Here is an 18,210-nt window from a genome sequence, read left to right on the forward strand (position 1 = left end):
CAGCCTGCCCCGCTCGGGGGCGGCGCCCGCCTGACGCCATCTTGGCGAGGTCGCCGGCGGAAGCGGGAGGGGCGGTGGCGGCCGGGCACCATCTTGGCGAGGTCGCGGCGGACGGGGGGCGCCGCCGCCATCTTGGGAAGGGGCGTCCCTGCTGTCGGCGGCGCGGCACCATCTTGGGGAAGTGAGGTCGCGGCGCCCGGAGGTGAGGCGCAGGGAGGCGGGGAGGCCCTTTCCCGGGGGGGCCCGGGGGTGCTGCCGCCGCCTTCCTCGCAGCCGGGCCCCGCCGAGCCGCGGCGGCTGCCGCCAGCGGGGCGCTGAGGGCGGGGGAAGGCGCTTCCCCCCCCCCTCCACCAGGCCGCGGGGCCCGGCCTTGTCCCGCACGAAGCACCGAGGCGCCGCCTGCCCCCTCTCTGGGCCCCTCGCGGCCCGGCAAGGGCCCCTCTGCCCTCCTCGCCCCGGGACAGGCCCCGCGGGCCGGGCGCAGCTGCGCTGAGGCCGGGCGCGCTCAGCACAGGCACTGCGGCAGGCGGGGCCGTGAGCGCAGGGCCTGAGCAGCCGGGCGCGAACCGGGGCGGGCGATGCCCGCTCACCCCTCGTCCACAAAACCGCGCTCGGCCGGGTCGAAGGCGGTCAGGTGCCCTGGGCAGCGCTTCCCCGGCTGCTCCCTGCCGCTTTTCCCTTCCCCGCGCGCCTGGCAGCTCGCCCGGCACCTCCCGGGCCGGAGGCTGGGCAGGCCGCGCTGCCCCTCGTGCTCCTCTTGAGGACCGGCGCGACACTTGCCCTTTGCTGGCTGTCAGGAGCTTCCCCTCGTCACCGCGACCTTTCAGAGACGATAGCGAGCRGCCGCATGACGACGTTATAATCCTATATTCGCTAGGCGGTGGGCTTAAAGAGCGGGGGTGCTCCCCTCTCATCTGGGTAGCGCGTCAAAGAGCCGAGGGAATGTATGGAAACTTGCGGTGGCCTCAGCCGTGCTGCTGGTGACCGCAGCTCTGCGGCTGGGAGTTGTCACAGCCTGGACTCAAAACACCGGTGTCTTACTTGCTTCAGATCTCTAAAGTGACTTCAGGGTTCTCAGTACCGTRGTGATAAACGTCTGTGTGAACAGGGAGATACCGCTATTACTGCTAGGAGTGTTAGCTTTCCTCAGAGGGCATCAGGTTAGGCTAATTTGTTTTGTCTTGTAGGCGGCAACAGCCGTCAGCGTGCGGGTGGGTTAACTGTCCCTGGTGTGATGGAGAAACTTAAAAATCTCAGAGTTTGAACTAAGTCTAATGCTTAGCAAGTCTTTGCATGGGGCCTTTCCAACCTCTGGAGCAGGAATTTGTAGACAGAGAATTTGTCTTTTGTACTTTAGCAAGAAAATAGAACCTGAGGCTTTTACTCCTGAATCTACTAGAGGGGTGATGCTAAGGGGAAAAATACTAGCAAAATTCTGTGGATATTCTCAGTGTTCTAAAGCATTATGAGGTCTCTTATTTTCTACGCTTTCCCTGTATAATACTATGTATTTTTACGTATTTCTCAGCTCTGACCAAATGACAATATTCTGGGTGAAATCTAAAGGTTCGTATTGCTGCTTCTGCTGAAATCTGCTACAACTTACAGACATTACAAGAATTGGAGACCTCTTGTGGAGTTTTTAGAGGTTACATCTTTTAATGTTGGTTTTATTTTTTTATATATATATTTTTAATTTCTGGTAGAAGTAGTAGAGGTTTTTTACCAGCAGAGGGAGAYATCTGACCATGAAATTCAAACACAGCCAGTATTCTGTAGCTTGTTTTATCAATATACATATAAAACTCAATGTTCAAATTAACTAGTTCAATAAGTAATTTAGCTCATTGATTTTTGGGCATATCCTAAGTGCCGTTACAAGCTACGGATATTTTAAATGCCATTACCTAATAGAAGGAATGTTTTAAGCACCTTTTATTGATTTTATTACTGCTTTATTTTGCTGTCTTGGTTTAAAATCATTTTAACCACTCTGTAATCAAGAAGAAATATATCGTTGGTGAAATACAGTCAATTTCCTAAAAACCTTTGACATCGTTAAATAAGGAATTACAGTTGTTAAATCATGTCAGGCAATAACCAAGGGACAGAAAAGATATAAAATTTGGAGCAGTGGGCCAGCATACCAGTAAGCTGTTTTGACCTTTGGCATTCAGACTCTGTATGTGACAATCACACTTCAGTTCTGTTCTTGGTTCTTACATCAGTCAGGAGAGATTTAAAATCTCAGTGTGCCAGGAAGGTTGTTGAAGGATAACAGAGTATGATCTAGAGACAATTGAGGGGCATTTTAATGACCTGCTGTGACTTTTTGTTAAAATTACTCTCTAACTTAGCACATTTGAAATTTCATTTGCCAGATTGTATTGCTAGTAGCATAGTATATTGATGTTATACACAAAAGGAGTAAATTAAGTCTGCTCATAGGGATTTAAGTTACTTCCCTTCCCAGCTCTTTTGACTTGAGAAGATTACCAGTATTATTGAGCTAATCAGTTGGTAGATGTAGACTGGGAATACAGGCAATATCTTGCTTAATCAAAGAATTGAAAAGTAAGTAATGAATGTTTGTGCTCAATAAAAAACAGCTAATGAGTTGATTGCATTGATGCTTGATGTAATTTAACTGTAGAGTGGCAAACATCAATACCTATATATGATTTGGCTCATGATTGCTGAGCTGAGATTCAAAGTTTAGAGAGGTTCTGCAGTAAGAGAGCACCTGGTGATTGACCTAAAGTGGGGAGCTGCATTTTGTTCTTTAAATGGAACAAATGATTATTTTTTTCTTTTTGCCCTCCCCCCCCCCAAAAAAAAAAACCCCAACCCCAATGTAGAAGAGACTTACAGATAACTGTTTTCAGAGGTTTAATAAAAGCAAGTTTCTGGCTTGAAAAATGAGAAGAATAAGTTGGCATGAAATAGTTTAAAATTCAAATTCATGATTTTAAATATAAAACCAATCTCTAGTCTTCCTCTAGTAATGACCTTAACCTCAAGGGGGAAATCAATCACAAAGAAACGTTATGCTCCCTGTGTGAAGGTGGACATCTGCTGCGTTTGAGCTGGATAACGGAAATGACATAAATGAATAGGATATGACTATCCATTAAAAAAGGAGAAAAAAGTCTTCAAAGTAGTTCATTTGCAGAAAATCAAACATTGTCTTGAATAGTGCAGCCTGTAGATTCKTTCTGAATTCCCTTTTTTCCCCTTACTCTCACCCTTTGATTTGTTAGGCACTGTCAACTCTTGTTTCTTCCTGTACGGGTAATACTGGTAACACAGAACGATGTCTTTGTAGGCTTTTCTAAACCAAGCTCTGCCACTGTCAACTGTTGTGTCATTAGCACRAAGAAAACTTGGTACCCAGATTCTGGGTAGTTCCTACGTCCGCTGCGTCGTGTTCTGTCCTCTTCCCCCAAGCCTGGGATCAGGCTCATACTTCAGGAATGTGGTACTTCAGTTGGGAATTAGCATTTGTCTTCAAATTCTGAAGAATATAGATACTTCAGAAGTTTTTTTTTTTTTTAATCTCTGTAGACCATTCAGTGTCATGTTTGGGCCTAAATCCTCATTAGACTGGTGACATGTTTTCTGAGCAGCCATCAAGCAGAACTTTATCTAGAGTCTCTGCTTGCCAACTGTTTTCTAATTTAACTAGTGCTGGCCTACAGAAATTATGGTGACGTGGCTGGGGGCACTTGGTGTCTTGCCTTCTTTCCATCTGTCAGTATTAGAGGGGGGAAAAAGTAAATTTCTAATAGGTTAAAAAAACCAAATGCAGATAACTTTATTGTTAAAAATCACATAAGAGTTTGATTATCTACAGACCTGACAAAGCACAGATTCATTGGATCCATTCACTGTCTGTTTCTAGGTGYTCTTTCCAACCATAAGAGTTAGAAACAGCGTTAGTGTTTTAAATGAAAATACCAGCATCCTACAAAAATAGCTTAAAGGTTCATAAAGRCTTGGATGACTCTGCGTTATGCTACCCCCTCCTAACCTACTGCCTGCTTTGTGTACAGCTCTTGGTGTCTGTCTTTTCATCTTGTGCGAGAAGGAGCTGCGGCCGGTCGATCGCTAGCCTCTCCTTTGGAAGWGGGTTTGATTATCCATATCACTGAGTCTCCCAGATATAGAGGTTGTTCTCCACCTGCCGAAAGGGCAGAGTGCGGGAAGTAAAGATGGTGTAAGCGAGGTGATGGTGGGCTGCAGGCAGGGCAGGCTGGGAGGTGCAGGGAGGAGGGTAGATCATGAAAAAGGCAGTAACACTTAGTCTGATTTGCTTTTTCTGTGTAACTTTCCAGTGCCTGCTATTGATAAGTGACAACCTTGGGACTGTGGCTACAAAAGATCCATGCAGCTGTGAAGTATGGATGCCTGATGTTTTGGATCCTAAGTGACACACATTAATATACTCCTTTAACGCTTGCTTTGGTTTTGTTTTTAAAGAAAATCCCTGCTTTATTTTTCCTAGATAGAGGAAGAGGATTAGAGACAATGTTCACTAATACTTATTTTCATTGAAATAGCTTCTAAAATGTGTTTAGAATCCTCTCAAGAGAAGCTAGGCTTTCTTTTGAACTGTTGATAGTTTGTCACCTAATACCTTTGTGCTACCAGTTTGAACAGGAAATATATTTATTTTCTTATTTATAAGTTTAGCTTTGTTTAAATAGCTGTAGTTTCCTGTTAGATTTTCTCAACTAGGCTGTGCCATAAACTGTTTTAGGAGGAATGATACTATCTAGAATTGAACAGGGATAATGCAAGCCATGGAAGGAAAGCAGAAAGCCACCACAGCATTAGTTATAATTTGTTTTAGTTGAACTGTAATTCGGTGAAATGCTAATGCTGTATACTGAAGGCATAATGCCCTCAAGAGTATGCTTAGTACTACCTGCAAAAACCCAAACCTCAAAGTATGTACCAGTYTGCTTCTGAAGATTTGCAAAATTGAGTAATAATAGTATTCTCCAACTGTGTGTTCTAGAATGTCATCTTAAAAAGTAAAGTTTAATTTATCAGTAATTATAAATTGATCTGTTTCATCTTTACAGTCTGATCTTAAATATTGATGTAGTCATTTGTTTCTTTGTTTCCCTGTAGTGTACTGTCACTGTACCAAAAGGTATGCATATAAGTAAAACTTGTGCCCCTTACCAGGATTGACCATCTGTGAATATTGCAGTAGTTCCTGTCATCAGACTTTAAAACTTTTGTCTGGACATGTGGACTGGTAATGCAAATAATCCTGTCCTTCATATGACAGTATCACAGTGGAATTTTGACTGATAATTTCTGGATATGGAATCAGCATTTTCTTTGATTAAAAATTCCTCATAGAAGTGTGGTCAGCGTCTAAAGTAAAATTGTGGAAAAATCCTGCCTGTTTTATATTGTCTGCTTCTGGTGTTCTGTCCAAAATCATAAGGCATATGAATGCCAGAAAGATCTTAATTTTTTAAATTTAGAGCCAGTGACTTAGTTATTTTTATATTTCAATCTGATATGATTTACTTATTTTATTCTGGTGCTCCTGCTATAAAATGTTTTTTTAAAGTAGAATAGAGGAAACAAATAGTTAAAAACAAAAAACAAAAAAAACCCACAACAGGTTCCAGTCATACTCATTTTTCCACACCTTGAGGACTAGCAAATTCTTTAATATGAGATTTTATTTGTACAAAGCAAAACTTCAAAACCACTCAAAAGCTTTCTTATTAACTGCTGTCAGTCCTTTGATTTACAAGGGCAATAAAGATCTAGAGGGGGCACATTTATCATGGAGTTCAGCACACCAGGAGCCATTTTCTCAAGCGGTAAAGCCAAGTGATAAAATGAGTTCTTTTGTTCTATAACCAAGACACATTCCCTATTTTAAAAAATGTGTGTGTTGGACTTCTTGGCTTGTAGTTTGGCTGTGTTCCTGTAATACTCCATTTCTAAATAATGAAAAATTGCTAACATGCAGATACTGATGATGCATCTGGAAAAACAGATTGTCTGAAAGAAAGAAACTTACTTTCAGCTTTGGTTTAGTTACTAACTTTTTCTCCAGTGCTAATTCTTACTTGAATTTCTTCATAGCATTTTTTTTTTTAAGTGGACTAAAAAGTGATCATATACCTCTTTGCAAAGCTGAAGGAATTCTGGTTAAGATGTAATAAAAATACTCTATTTAAAATAGAGCCATGCTGCTAAGGTATAGTGCTATTTTGCAAATTTCAGTTCTTAATCTGTTTCTGAACTTGTATTTGAGTGATTTTGAATGTTCTTTTATGTTGGCAGATAGAAAAAATTATCTTCTTGTCTAGAACGAAATAGTGATGGCCTGTGTGGGCCCTTAATTAACAGACATAGCTGTGTGGGAGGAACTGCTTGCAAGAGTAAATATCTATGTATGTGAGCAAGGGGCTCAGAATCTGACAATAAATGAACGTTATCCAAATGTGAATATTAAAAAACAAACAAACCCCCCCCCCCCAACCCTCTATATAAAAATGCTGCCACCTACAGTCTCTTCCTGGAAGAAAGATGCATCCGTGTTCATTAGTGATGTGTAAAGTCCAGTTATGCTCAGCTGGCCAATGTTATTGCACAAGCAGGAGAACAGACTTCCAAAAATACTTTATAATTATTATAATCTTTAATTCTGAATCTAAAATTTTGTGTGAAATTGCTTTTGATGTTTTGACTTCAGCTGGGCTTTGGTCCTAACGTATGGAAGAATGAATCTGAAAAAGGACAGAGGCATTAAACCTTGTCCATACTTAAATCAGCACCATGCTAGGGTGCCCATATAACTACAATGGTAAGTATTTACTGCAGTAGTACCCATTTGTCCCCAAATTATGCAAAGCATATGATGAATGGGCTTGGCAGATGTTTTGGACAATAGCTGCTTATTTGGTTTTATTCTTGGTTTCTTTTGTAGATAGAGTTTTAAGAAAAGCAATGCTGTAAGCAGATTGCACTCGTAGCAAAGTTATCGCACAGCTTTTGAATGTGGTATTACATGAACAAAATGAAAGACCATAAGTATATCTGGCCTATTACACTTTCTTTGACTGTGGTCAGTAGCAGAGTCATAGATAAGTGTTAGAACAGGGCAAACATGGAATGGTACTGTCAGAATACAAAATGCATAACAACATTTACAAGTGTTACCAAACCTATTTATCAATCCTAAGTAAACAGTTTTCAACTGTATAAGGTGTGTAGGGGACAAATGATTCTTCACTGTATTCTACATTAAATAGTTTGGAAGTAGAAGTTGTACTGTAATCACTCTAATTCATATGCCCATGAAAGCATATCACTAAGAAATTAAAGACGCTGTTTCTTGTTGGCTGACTCATAATAGTTACTTATCCAGAAGGAAGCAGCTGTTATGACAGCCAAAAGACCCCACCGTTAACTGCTTTACTAGCTTATGGAAAACTAAATCTTTGGTTGACCTATCATGGCCATCATCTGTAGCAAAGTGATTTTTCAGATCTCTTTGCTGTAATTTTATGTTGGCATTTGAAACGAAGCAAAGAAAAGATTTAGTCCAGGAGGCCCACCTTTTTGTAAAGCTGTGTATGTTACTTCTGATACTTATCATATTGTAAAACCTTTAGTCTCTGATATTTAAAGTTGGGAATTATAAAGTGTTTTTTTTTTCTTTTTTAAACCCTGGGGCCTCTTATACTGTAGTCTCTTGAAAGATCCTAAAGCTTTGAAAAAAATTGAAATACTTTATTTTATGAAGCAGTTTTGGGGTCAGTTTTTCTAAAATGTATGCTTTTATGTTGGATAGTTTAAAGACCATCTGTTAACTGAAACCAACCGTAAGTGAAGTTGCAGTTATGTTTCCTATTAGTCTTGTATCACTCCTATTAGTCATGTATGAAGGAATACAGAGACATCCAACAGAACTCAAAACAAAAATTGGAAAAGCAGATGTTGAAACTGTGTTGGCTTGTTGCTTTTCTTTTACAGGAGCAAGTAATTATTAATGGATTATAAAAATACTGTAAGAGTAGTTGTGTAAACTGTTACCTAGAATCACAGCTAAGATGTACTTCTGATCATTGTATATTGCAGTTGAAAATTGGAGTATTTTACTTGGAGACAGTGAAGAGGATTAAAAAAAATAGATCATGAATGTTATGTCTGGAAGCATACAATGAAAGATAAAATACAAAATTTTAAATAGTTATGCACTTCTAGTCTCTCAGGGCTCATATATTATGTTGTCATGGTGAGCAACGAATAAAAAATAAAATAAAAAGGCTGTTCCTTCAATAGTTGTGACTTATTGGTAGTTATCTTTTACAAGAGTTCCATGCTGACTTAAGTAAAGATTTCTGAGGGAAAAAAAACAAACTTTATTTTTCAAATAAATTCAGCTAAGAGCTCACAGCCTTCCATGACACCACACTGAATTATTATTAGTGTGCACTGCTGTGAGAATAACACTCACTGCTGTTTAACAATAATGTCTTTCCATGGAATTTCAGAAAGTCCATTGGAAAATGAAAAGCAGAATTGAGTGCTGAAGCAGAATTAAACCAGTCCATTCTCAAGCCAGGACACTCTTATCGTTGCTTCTGTAAGGAGAAATACTAACATGTACTGTGTGTGCAGGTCCATACAACTTGGTTAAAACTTTTTTTAATAGTTTGTGTATGTTAAGCAGAAAGCCTTCTCTTGTGTGAATAAAATCTCTTTAAGCATATTTCTTTAAGACTTTCTCTTTTTTCCGTCTCTAACCTGCAATCAGGTATCAAGAATGTATGCAATTTTGTCTGTATAAAGCTTCATTTGTCATGGAGAGTAGAGGTTAATTAATTTTGCTTACTTCTATCATAATAGAAGATAATGAGTTGCACTTAGATTAAAATAGTATTCAGGAATGAAAGGCTATGTCTAGACTGTTCTGGAAGACTGTTCAAAAAGACTGTTCCGACAAGGTCCCCTAACAGTGAAATGCCATTTGTGCAGGCTCTTGGACACTCGCGAGTTCCCCTCTTGTGTCCCAGGTATCTGATCTCCGGGGTACTAAGCTTGTCCCACTGATTCTGTCTGCTGCTGGAGCCAGCTAACGCAATTGGCCTTTAATAACACAGTGAAACAGTACAAGGCTATTGGGGTGTATAAAGAGATGCTGTGGCTTGTGTGTATGGTTTGGGAGCTGAGGCTTTTCCTTGGAACACTGAATTCGGAGACAGGACAAAGGTCATTCAAGTGTCACAAACTCTGTTCACTGCAAGAGAGCAGAATTACCATTGTTGTCAAGAGTAAATCATTTTATTGCCCTCGTGAGCACAGCTATGGACAAAAAGCCAAGTGCTTATTGCCAATTCTTGAAGAAAATCTTTCCCAAGCCCTCAGTAATCCCCAGCRCTGTGGAAGTTGCACAAGTTGTTGCATAGATCAAGCTTCAGCTCCTGATCCTGCTTAGAGCACTCTCAAGCTACATCATGCAGGGCACTAGGCTTAGGCTGCTAGGGCAATGAAAGGATGCTTGATAGAAAATGGACATCATTGGGAAGACTTTTTGGCCTGAATACCTAAAAAAAAAATTTTTTTTTACCAAATTTAACATGCTTGTATGTCAAGAACTTTTGGCCTTAAATATTACAGAATTTCACCAAAGAATTTCCTCCTGACTCTGTTTCAGAGTATCCTTCCAATCCTGTCTCAGGCTTGTCTGCCAAGGCACTTGGGCAGTTGATCTCAGTGGAAGAATCTCCTACAAGGAAAATTTTAAAGAAGCTCTGTGATACTCAAACCATCCCTATGGCTCTGTCAGCCTCTTGGTGCCCTCCTCCAGTGCCCTGCTGGTGTGTTCAGCATCCAAGCACCTTGCCTGTCCTTAGACTGGATTTGCAGAGAAGTTGACTTTGAAGACCTGTCCTAGCTCATCTGCACAGGTCTTTTCTCAAGCAGTGGTCTGTGCTGAGTATAGTGAACAAATTGGTTCAATCATCCTCCAACTGAATGCAGATTTTTACAGGTGAAAGGAGCCTAAACCTTCTGGATTCCTCTGAATTCTTGTGACAGCAAGGGCAAGATGATATAAATGAAGAAGTAAATTAGCCTTGAAGGGGCTTTAAAAGGGCAATGTTAATGTAACCAATGTTTCTCTCTTGTTTTGCTATTGTTTCCCAGTATGGTTTAGGCAAAATCACTTTTTCATTCTGTGACAGCTGTTTCATTTAGAAAATGGAAAATTAGTTGTACTGATACTGTGTTTTGAAATTCATATATTGGGCATATTTTAGAAATGTTGGTAGTATTTGTATAGTTTATCTATTCATGTTTAAAGAGATAAAATTATTTTACTGGAGTGAGGAAAAGCAAATTTACTTTAAATCATTTCCTTTTGTGGGAGCAACTGTTGTTGCAGGAGGTGCTGGGACTGGCAGAGGCAGAAAAGGTCTATTTCATTACTTTGCCAGGGACATGGTTACTCCCTATTTTACATGTACTAGTGGTTTTTAATAGGACATTTTACCAATTCTACTGGTCCCAATACTCCATTAGTCACAATTTGAGGATAAGGAAAAAACACGTAATCTTTCAGAAGACAAAAGTTGTTCCCCCCTCCTCTCATTTTTCTGTTAGCCTGGTATGGAAAAATAATGGAAAAATTAAAAGAAACCTCTGGCAATTTTTTTTTTCAGAGTGAACATTCATATATATATTTCAGAATAGTGTTTAAAAAGGCTTTATTGGTACCGCATTTCAAACATGTTTTAAAGCCTTTCAAATTTTTTTCTGTAACTAACAGGAATTTAAAATGTATGTACTTTATTTCAAGACTTTAATATTAGGCAATTATAAATCCTGTATACCATAGGTCTGCATTCTGTAGACCAAACTTACTCTTCTCAGTGTTGTGCTGTGTTAATTATTATGTAATGAAACATCTACGATAGGAATGTTGCATTCATTTTCCATACTTTCTCTAGGGAAATGAATTTCTCCTGTAGCTGCAATCTGTGGCACAAGGCTTCTGTTGAAATACTGTCTCTGAGCCCTGCTAAATGCTGCGGAGAGGCTTTGTGACGCACAGAGCAAGTATAATACCCCCCCTTTACTCCCTGTTTAGCCTGGTGTCTGGCATCCGCTTCCTCTCTTGGATATTCCTCCTACGTATTCCCTCATCAGTGCTTTTTCTCCCCCTCATCCCAACTTTGATTGCATACATCCAACTTAATCAGTAGGGAGACCAACCTAATACAGTGTTTGGGAGAAATGGGGGTGGGGGAGGAGGGGAGAATCCTCCTTCTCCCTTTCCACTCRCTCAGCCCTTTTCTTTCCAAGCCATCATCATTTCTGGGAAGTTTGCATCCCTGGGCAGAGGTCACTGAATCACTGAGTCAGTCCCATTGAAGGTTGTATCGAAATGCACCAAAACTGGCCGAAGAATTACCATTATGTTACTTATAGCATAGACGTGTGCAGTGGCTGCGAGTGCTAGTTGGGGGGCTGTTGCGGAAGGTGCAGCAGGTGTCTGAACGAGGAAGGACAGTGCCTCCTGAAGGAAAGTGCAACCTAGGGGGACAGCCAGGAGAGAGAACAGATAGATGGCAGGGTATTTAGGCGGGAATGATGACCCTTGCTTCCTAACCGCTGCATTCCTCGTGTATCTAAAATACTCTGATTTACTGATAACATCTATTCACAGGGGATGGGGTTCACGTGGGATACAGTATCTCTGGTGATGTAAAGATGCGTGCAGGTTCTTCTAAAGATTGCTTTCTCAATTTATGGAAAAATGTCATTCTAGCTYATCCATTCTCAGACTCTGGTGATAGTCCTTTTAATTTCCTTTGGCTCTTATTGGATTCTGGAAAAGGTTAATTAGTTATCCACTGAGCTTGATAGAAGAAGATTTTTTAGAATATAATATTAAGAAATGTTCTATTGGGGTATGAAGGTAACACCACAAGGGGGTACTATAATTTTATCAAATTTGTCTTGGTAAGTTGCTTTATTAAGGTAAAGTGATTACAGCCTGCAGAGTTAATTTTAATATGCTAATACACCACAGCAAGTTGGGAACTTAAATAAAATGATACAATTAATTTAAATTTATAGAAGTTGGAGAAGCTGAGTAAGGTCATCTGTATGTTATATTAAGATTGCACATAGGCTTACCAGATTTAAAAGTCAGTTTTCTTAGAAGCAAGCTTTAGGTGGTTGCTGTATGCACTTTGTTGACCTTTGCATGAGTTAGTTAATGTTGTTCTGTGAAACTTAGTTCSGTGTCATGTGAGAAGAATAACCCTTTACTCTCCAAGTACAAAAAGCTCAAGTTGGATGCGTATGTGTTTTAATGGTTTTAACAACTGTGTGAAGGTGAAAATTTAGTAGGACTTGAAAAAATTTTTTTTCATTTGCAATGGAAAAATGCATCCTCTGATATTCTTCCTTTAGCACAATAATTGCTCTTGATTAAACCTTTTGATAAAATATATTAATATGACTTGCTGTTGGGCATATGGGTGCAGGAATTATGTATTGCTTGTGGCTTTGGGGAGGAGTTGGTATTGCTTTTGTTTTGTTTTTGAAGGGAAGAAATGCCAGCACTGTAAAATGTCTATGCTTTTGAATTCTTATGTCACTGCTGTCCTCAGATAATGCCTCACTGAGCTCTAGAAGAATAGGATAAAAATGAATTTAACAGAAATAGATTCTTTGAAAATCCTGCTATTGTATTAGGCCAGGAGAAACTAGAAGAATAAAAAGTAAAAAGAAATAGAGAATGAGGGAACCAAAGAAGAATATAGTGAAGCAAAAGTTATGGGATACAATAGTTTTAGCATTTTGCCTGTATGTAGCCTATTGGTATTTGGCTGTTTTATATATCTGGAGCAAAATTTATTTGCAGCAACATGAATACTTTTAGTGCAGAGAAGCTGTGATTTCTAACTAGGCTCTCTAGATGCTAGCTTCGTGCAAATATAAAGCACCACAAGCAGTAATAATAAATGACTGGTGGAAGGTAGACATGCTTAAAACGCTGTAGGGCTGCGGGGGGGGGGATATGACAGAGAGGATGTGTAACTGTTAACAGTGGTCTTTCTGTTGTCATTGGGTTTTGATAAGGTTCACAGAGAACCAGGTTAGAAAACAGGAAGGAAATAGTGTATGTATGAAACACATTAGAAAAATATATTCTCATGATTTCTGCAGAAGACAATTTTTCATTCTAGTCATCCTGTTGAGTGAATTTTACTTTCGTTAAGAGGTTCCTAAGTTCAGTTTCCCTGCAGGATATGGAAAACTAGATTACAGATCAACAAACCAGTGGAGAGTCCAGTTTGCCAGAGATGGTAGTTGGCAGTGATGTAACAAAATGGGATTTTCCAGATGCTTTTAAARATGTTTTCACTATCCATTTACAGTCTGTTACTAAAATTTACATCGTAACATCTATGCATATTGAAGGGTATACTGAACTGACAGGGTCGGTGTTGCCAGCCTTCTATTGATGCAGGTAGGTGAGCGTATGAAATCCACAGCCATACAAGGATTGACCCAGGTTATTAGTAAGAACCTGCCATACAACCGTTTTCTGAAATCCACATGTACTACAAGCCTTGGTGAAATGAGAATTCCAGTGGCAGCATCCTTACCTGTAGGACTCTGTCCTTATCTGTTTTGTAAACAGCAATCCATTTACCGTTAACCATCCAATGTATTGAGCTCTTCCCACTGTTGAATTTTTGTCCGTGTATGATGAAATACAGAGATAATGTTGAGCATGGCTTTTTGGCGGAGTATATGGAATCTGACATTTTAGGAGGTCACAGTGAGTCAGCTTTTGCAGAAAACGGGTCCTGTTTTATTGCGATCACTGTTTATAATGATTTCCAGAGATCTGGCTTTCTCCTAGAAACTACACACCAACAGAAAAGGCACGTTGCCTCCAATGGCAACAAAACRGTATTCTTGTCATGGCTTTCCATGGTCATTTCTTGTCCTTGTATTGAAGATGTGCCTAAGCAGCACCATCAGAACTTCGTGAACGAAGCTAGGTAGGCTGTCTTAGTGTTCTGCATCTTCCACAACAAGAGCAGGAAGTTGGATTTAAGGACACTTAAATAACAATAAAAGGGTATGATTTCACTTGCTATGAATTATATYCTTTTTAGGAAGAGTGCAGACAAAATATTGCAAAATTAAGAATTCTAATGATGAAAATCCTTATTCACAGAAACCTTGAACAATGTAACTTTTTTCAATGAGAGAACAAATGAATGTAGTCTAGATTTGTATAACAAATTATATTAAATTATCAAATTATATGCACAATTAAATTTTTATTAAATAAGAGATAATGTATGCGATGTTATGATAATCTTATAAAGTATAACAAGTTTTTAACTTTAACAGCCCCATGCTCAGTGCCTCCATTATCAGGGGACTAATTTTAAAAGTAAGGCATTCAGCAATTGAAAAGGAAATTATAAAATTAGTCACTTGAGTAATTTAAACATGCAAATAAGTATCCCAACTGTGTTGATACCAGATTTAGCTGAATTTACTAGGGCTGCTTRGACTTTATCACTTTAATTATTCCTGCTTAGTATCAGACTTCAGCAAGCAAAAATGTAGAATTATCTGTTACAGAATTTTTGTGTAGTATTGTATTACTGTGCTGTATGTTCACTTGCAAAATGTTCACTTGCACTCACTTGCAAAAACTTATTCCAGGCTTTTTTTCTCCTATTTAGCTAAACACAGGTAATCAAGAATGTTCTATCACTGCATTCTCATAAGAATATCAGAGATTTGAAAACGCTTTGGTTTTACTTGCTGAGCTAATTAAAGTCTGATATATGTTCTGATATGAATCAGTACTAAGTGGTTGAATTCTATGTGTGGTAGCCTCTTTTGAATTCAGTAAAAATTGCATACAAGAATGATATAGCAGATTGAGTCTTCAGTATGTTACAGATTGAAATAAGTGCCACAAGAACTATGGACTAGAAACATATCTCCTAAAAGTTCAGTACGTGGTTAATAATCATTACTCTTTATTTGTATCACATTAGTATACAGATACCCTAGTGAGGGATCAGGAACCCACTGCTCTGTTCAAACACAATACAAAGACGGTCATTGCCCTGAAGAGTTTACACTCTRCAACAGGTGGGTACAAGAGACAGAGAGTGCAAGACCCTCTTGAGATGGTGCTGTCGGCACAATAAGCAATGGCTGCACACATCTGTCCTAATCACTGTGGATTTATTAAAAGCGTGACAGAGAAGAGTTCTGTCTGAAGAAGAATGATGAGGTATGTCTGTTGTTATTTGTGATGCTCCTGTGCAACAACTGTATTACAGGAGAAATATCCTACTTTGAAAACCAGTTGGCCAACATCTTCGGTGGAGTCAAAATAATAGTGAACAAAAAGTAACGGCAAGGCTGTTATAAATTTGTAGCTTCGTAAGGATGAAGTCCCTTAAAAATAAAGATGGGTAGTTTTGTTTTTTGAATAGTAAAAAGGGTAGGAAATAGGCAGAACTGCAAAGATGGATTTCTCATACTAAAAAATGGTTCAAGAAAATGATCCTTGGAGCAACTTTTTAAATGGTTAGATTTTGAGCAAGATTGCATTTATCAAGACCGCAGAGAAAATGGCTGTAGGAGTTATGATGTTATATGAGGAAGACTTGATCAAGGCATTTAGTTGTTTGGATGGAGAGGGAAYGTTGCATCCTAATAGTGATAAGCCGGAAGAATGTTAGGTTAGAACTGATGGAAGAAATAGAAAAATGAGACTTAATTACATTATTAAATGGAGTGATTTAGTCCTTATTATAGGCATTTGAATGAGTGCTCAGATGGTGTAAGAAGTGTGGGTTTTTTTGTTTGTTTGGGGTTTTTTTTGTATTTTAGCGATAAAAGGCTGAGAGGCAAACAGATACTTCATTTTTTTCATGTAACTGTTTAAATTTTTCCCCCAGGATCTGTATATAAGAACCACATTTTCCACATGTGGGTATAAATGGAAATAATCTTTGCAGCTATGGATACTTCTTAATATTAGTTGAAAGTAAGGATGCACGTAGGACTTCTGCTCTATAAAAAAGGTGAGAAAACAAATAAGAACAAGTGTTAATTCATGTACACAGAATTTGCATCTGCACAGCAGGTGTAAATGCTACATTAATGCTGGAAATATGTGTCCTGCTGTGTAGTTTTCCTTCCTTTTTATTACTTCAATGTTTGGTCTCGTATGAATGCACCATACTTATTTGCATGTTATCACAATGGATTCCTCTTTGTTTCCAGTTATCAATATAAAGAAATAGATGCTCCACATAGACCTCAATAAAATATTCAAATGAAATAATATGGTAAAAATATCTTGGTTTTCATATTGCAGTGTATGTATACATAAATACTACTTTTTAGTCTAGGTTATTAATTGCATGTGCAAAAAATGCTAAATAAAAAGGATGCTATTAAATATGTAAATTTGTACACTTCTAATTATGGATATGTCAGAAGTAGGTTTCAGTCAGAATCTACAAGAGATTAAATTGAAAATCATCTAGATTTTTGAGTCAGTCTGAGATACTTTAAAAAATCAAATCCAAATTATCTAGCATTATTGAGCACTCTATCTATAAAACCAAATCCCATTAACTTAGTGTCTGAAAGTACAAGGTACATTGCAAATGAGACCCCCTGTTAGTAAACTGGATGGTTAGAATGCATGAAATGCACAATTAGTAACTACCTGTGGCAAGTTGGGTTTGACTGAGTGGCTTAAATTTGTAAGAGAACTCTCTCCAGAGGAAGGAAGAAATTCAGTTATCGAGGGAAGCATTTGGTTGCCTTGATCCATCAGAATTTCCTTCTTGTTGCCCCCAGACTAGCCTGACCTTGTATTTCAGAAGCCATTAGCTTGTGGCCGTGTTACCACCACAGCCCGATAATGTGTCTCATTAAAGCCCGTCTCTTCGGAAGGTAGTCAAATCTTGATTTCTAAACATACAGAGACGGAAAATCCACACATTTTGGGGTAACTTCTCAGTGATTAGTACTGTCATTGCTGAAAATTTGAGAGGAATGTCCAATTTGAATTAGTCTTTTTTCAATAAAAGCTTGTTTCTATAACGTCTCCCTTTCCCTTCCCTTCATCTCATGGGAATGGAACAACCACGTTGTAGCTGGGATAGGATAAGAGGAACTTGTGCTTCAGTGCAGACTTCTTTGCCTGACCCAAACTCACTTTGTCATTGTGATTTTCAGATGTATGATGTTGCATGCTTTAAATGTCTTTCTCCACTAGTTTTCAGCTTTTAAGTGACAGAATGCTGGATTAGAATATTTTATTTTAAGAAAAAGGGAGATTAGTCTTGTGGTAGGATAGAGGCTCAGAAGGCTTGAATAGTTCCAGGGTCTGGCACAGACTTGGTGTGCGCCTCTTGGTGACTTATACTTGTAGTTTGTATCCCTCTCTTGCTTGTTGTCAGTCTGTATTAAAATTGCAGGTAGCTAAGCCAGGATCTCACAGTGTGTTTCTAAAGGACTTAACAAATAGAGCTGATTTTAAATCCTTCATTTATTATAAAATACAAATAATACTATGTATTTTTTATGCTAAATTTGCTCAAGAATTGAATGGAAAAATCTATGTGGACAATGCTTCAAAAATTTGGTGCAAATTATTAGCTATTTTAAGCAATTGTGTATGAATAATAGTGAAATCTTGGAAACCTGTGTTTCAGGGATTTACCCTGTTTTGGTTCTCCTTTGGATCTGCAGCCTCCTTATCTTAAGATATGTATTGTGGGAATAATTTCTCTTTTTGCATGAGAATCATCAGGAAAAAACATATTAAATTCTAATTAATTTGATATTTTGGTCTTGCCATCCACGCATATTCCTAGTCAGAGCTTTTCATTCATGAGGAACTCAATGTGATATGTCATGTCCTGTTTTGATCATTATGCAGAACTGACAGAATATTTACCTGCCTATTTTATTAATGCTATATAATCCTTTGAAAGGGTCAAAAAAGGCAGTGTATAAAGGAGAATATCTTTTTTTAAAAAAAGGAAATGAGCGCAGTAAATGGAAGAAGACCAAAAGCACATAAAAAAGACAAGCATCACATCTGTCATTTTAAGTTACTCTTTCAGACTGCTTTATATGGCAATCACA

The sequence above is a fragment of the Apteryx rowi genome, unplaced genomic scaffold (assembly GCF_003343035.1).
Source record: "Apteryx rowi isolate R43461 unplaced genomic scaffold, aptRow1 scaffold_451, whole genome shotgun sequence".
Lineage (NCBI taxonomy): Eukaryota > Metazoa > Chordata > Aves > Apterygiformes > Apterygidae > Apteryx > Apteryx rowi.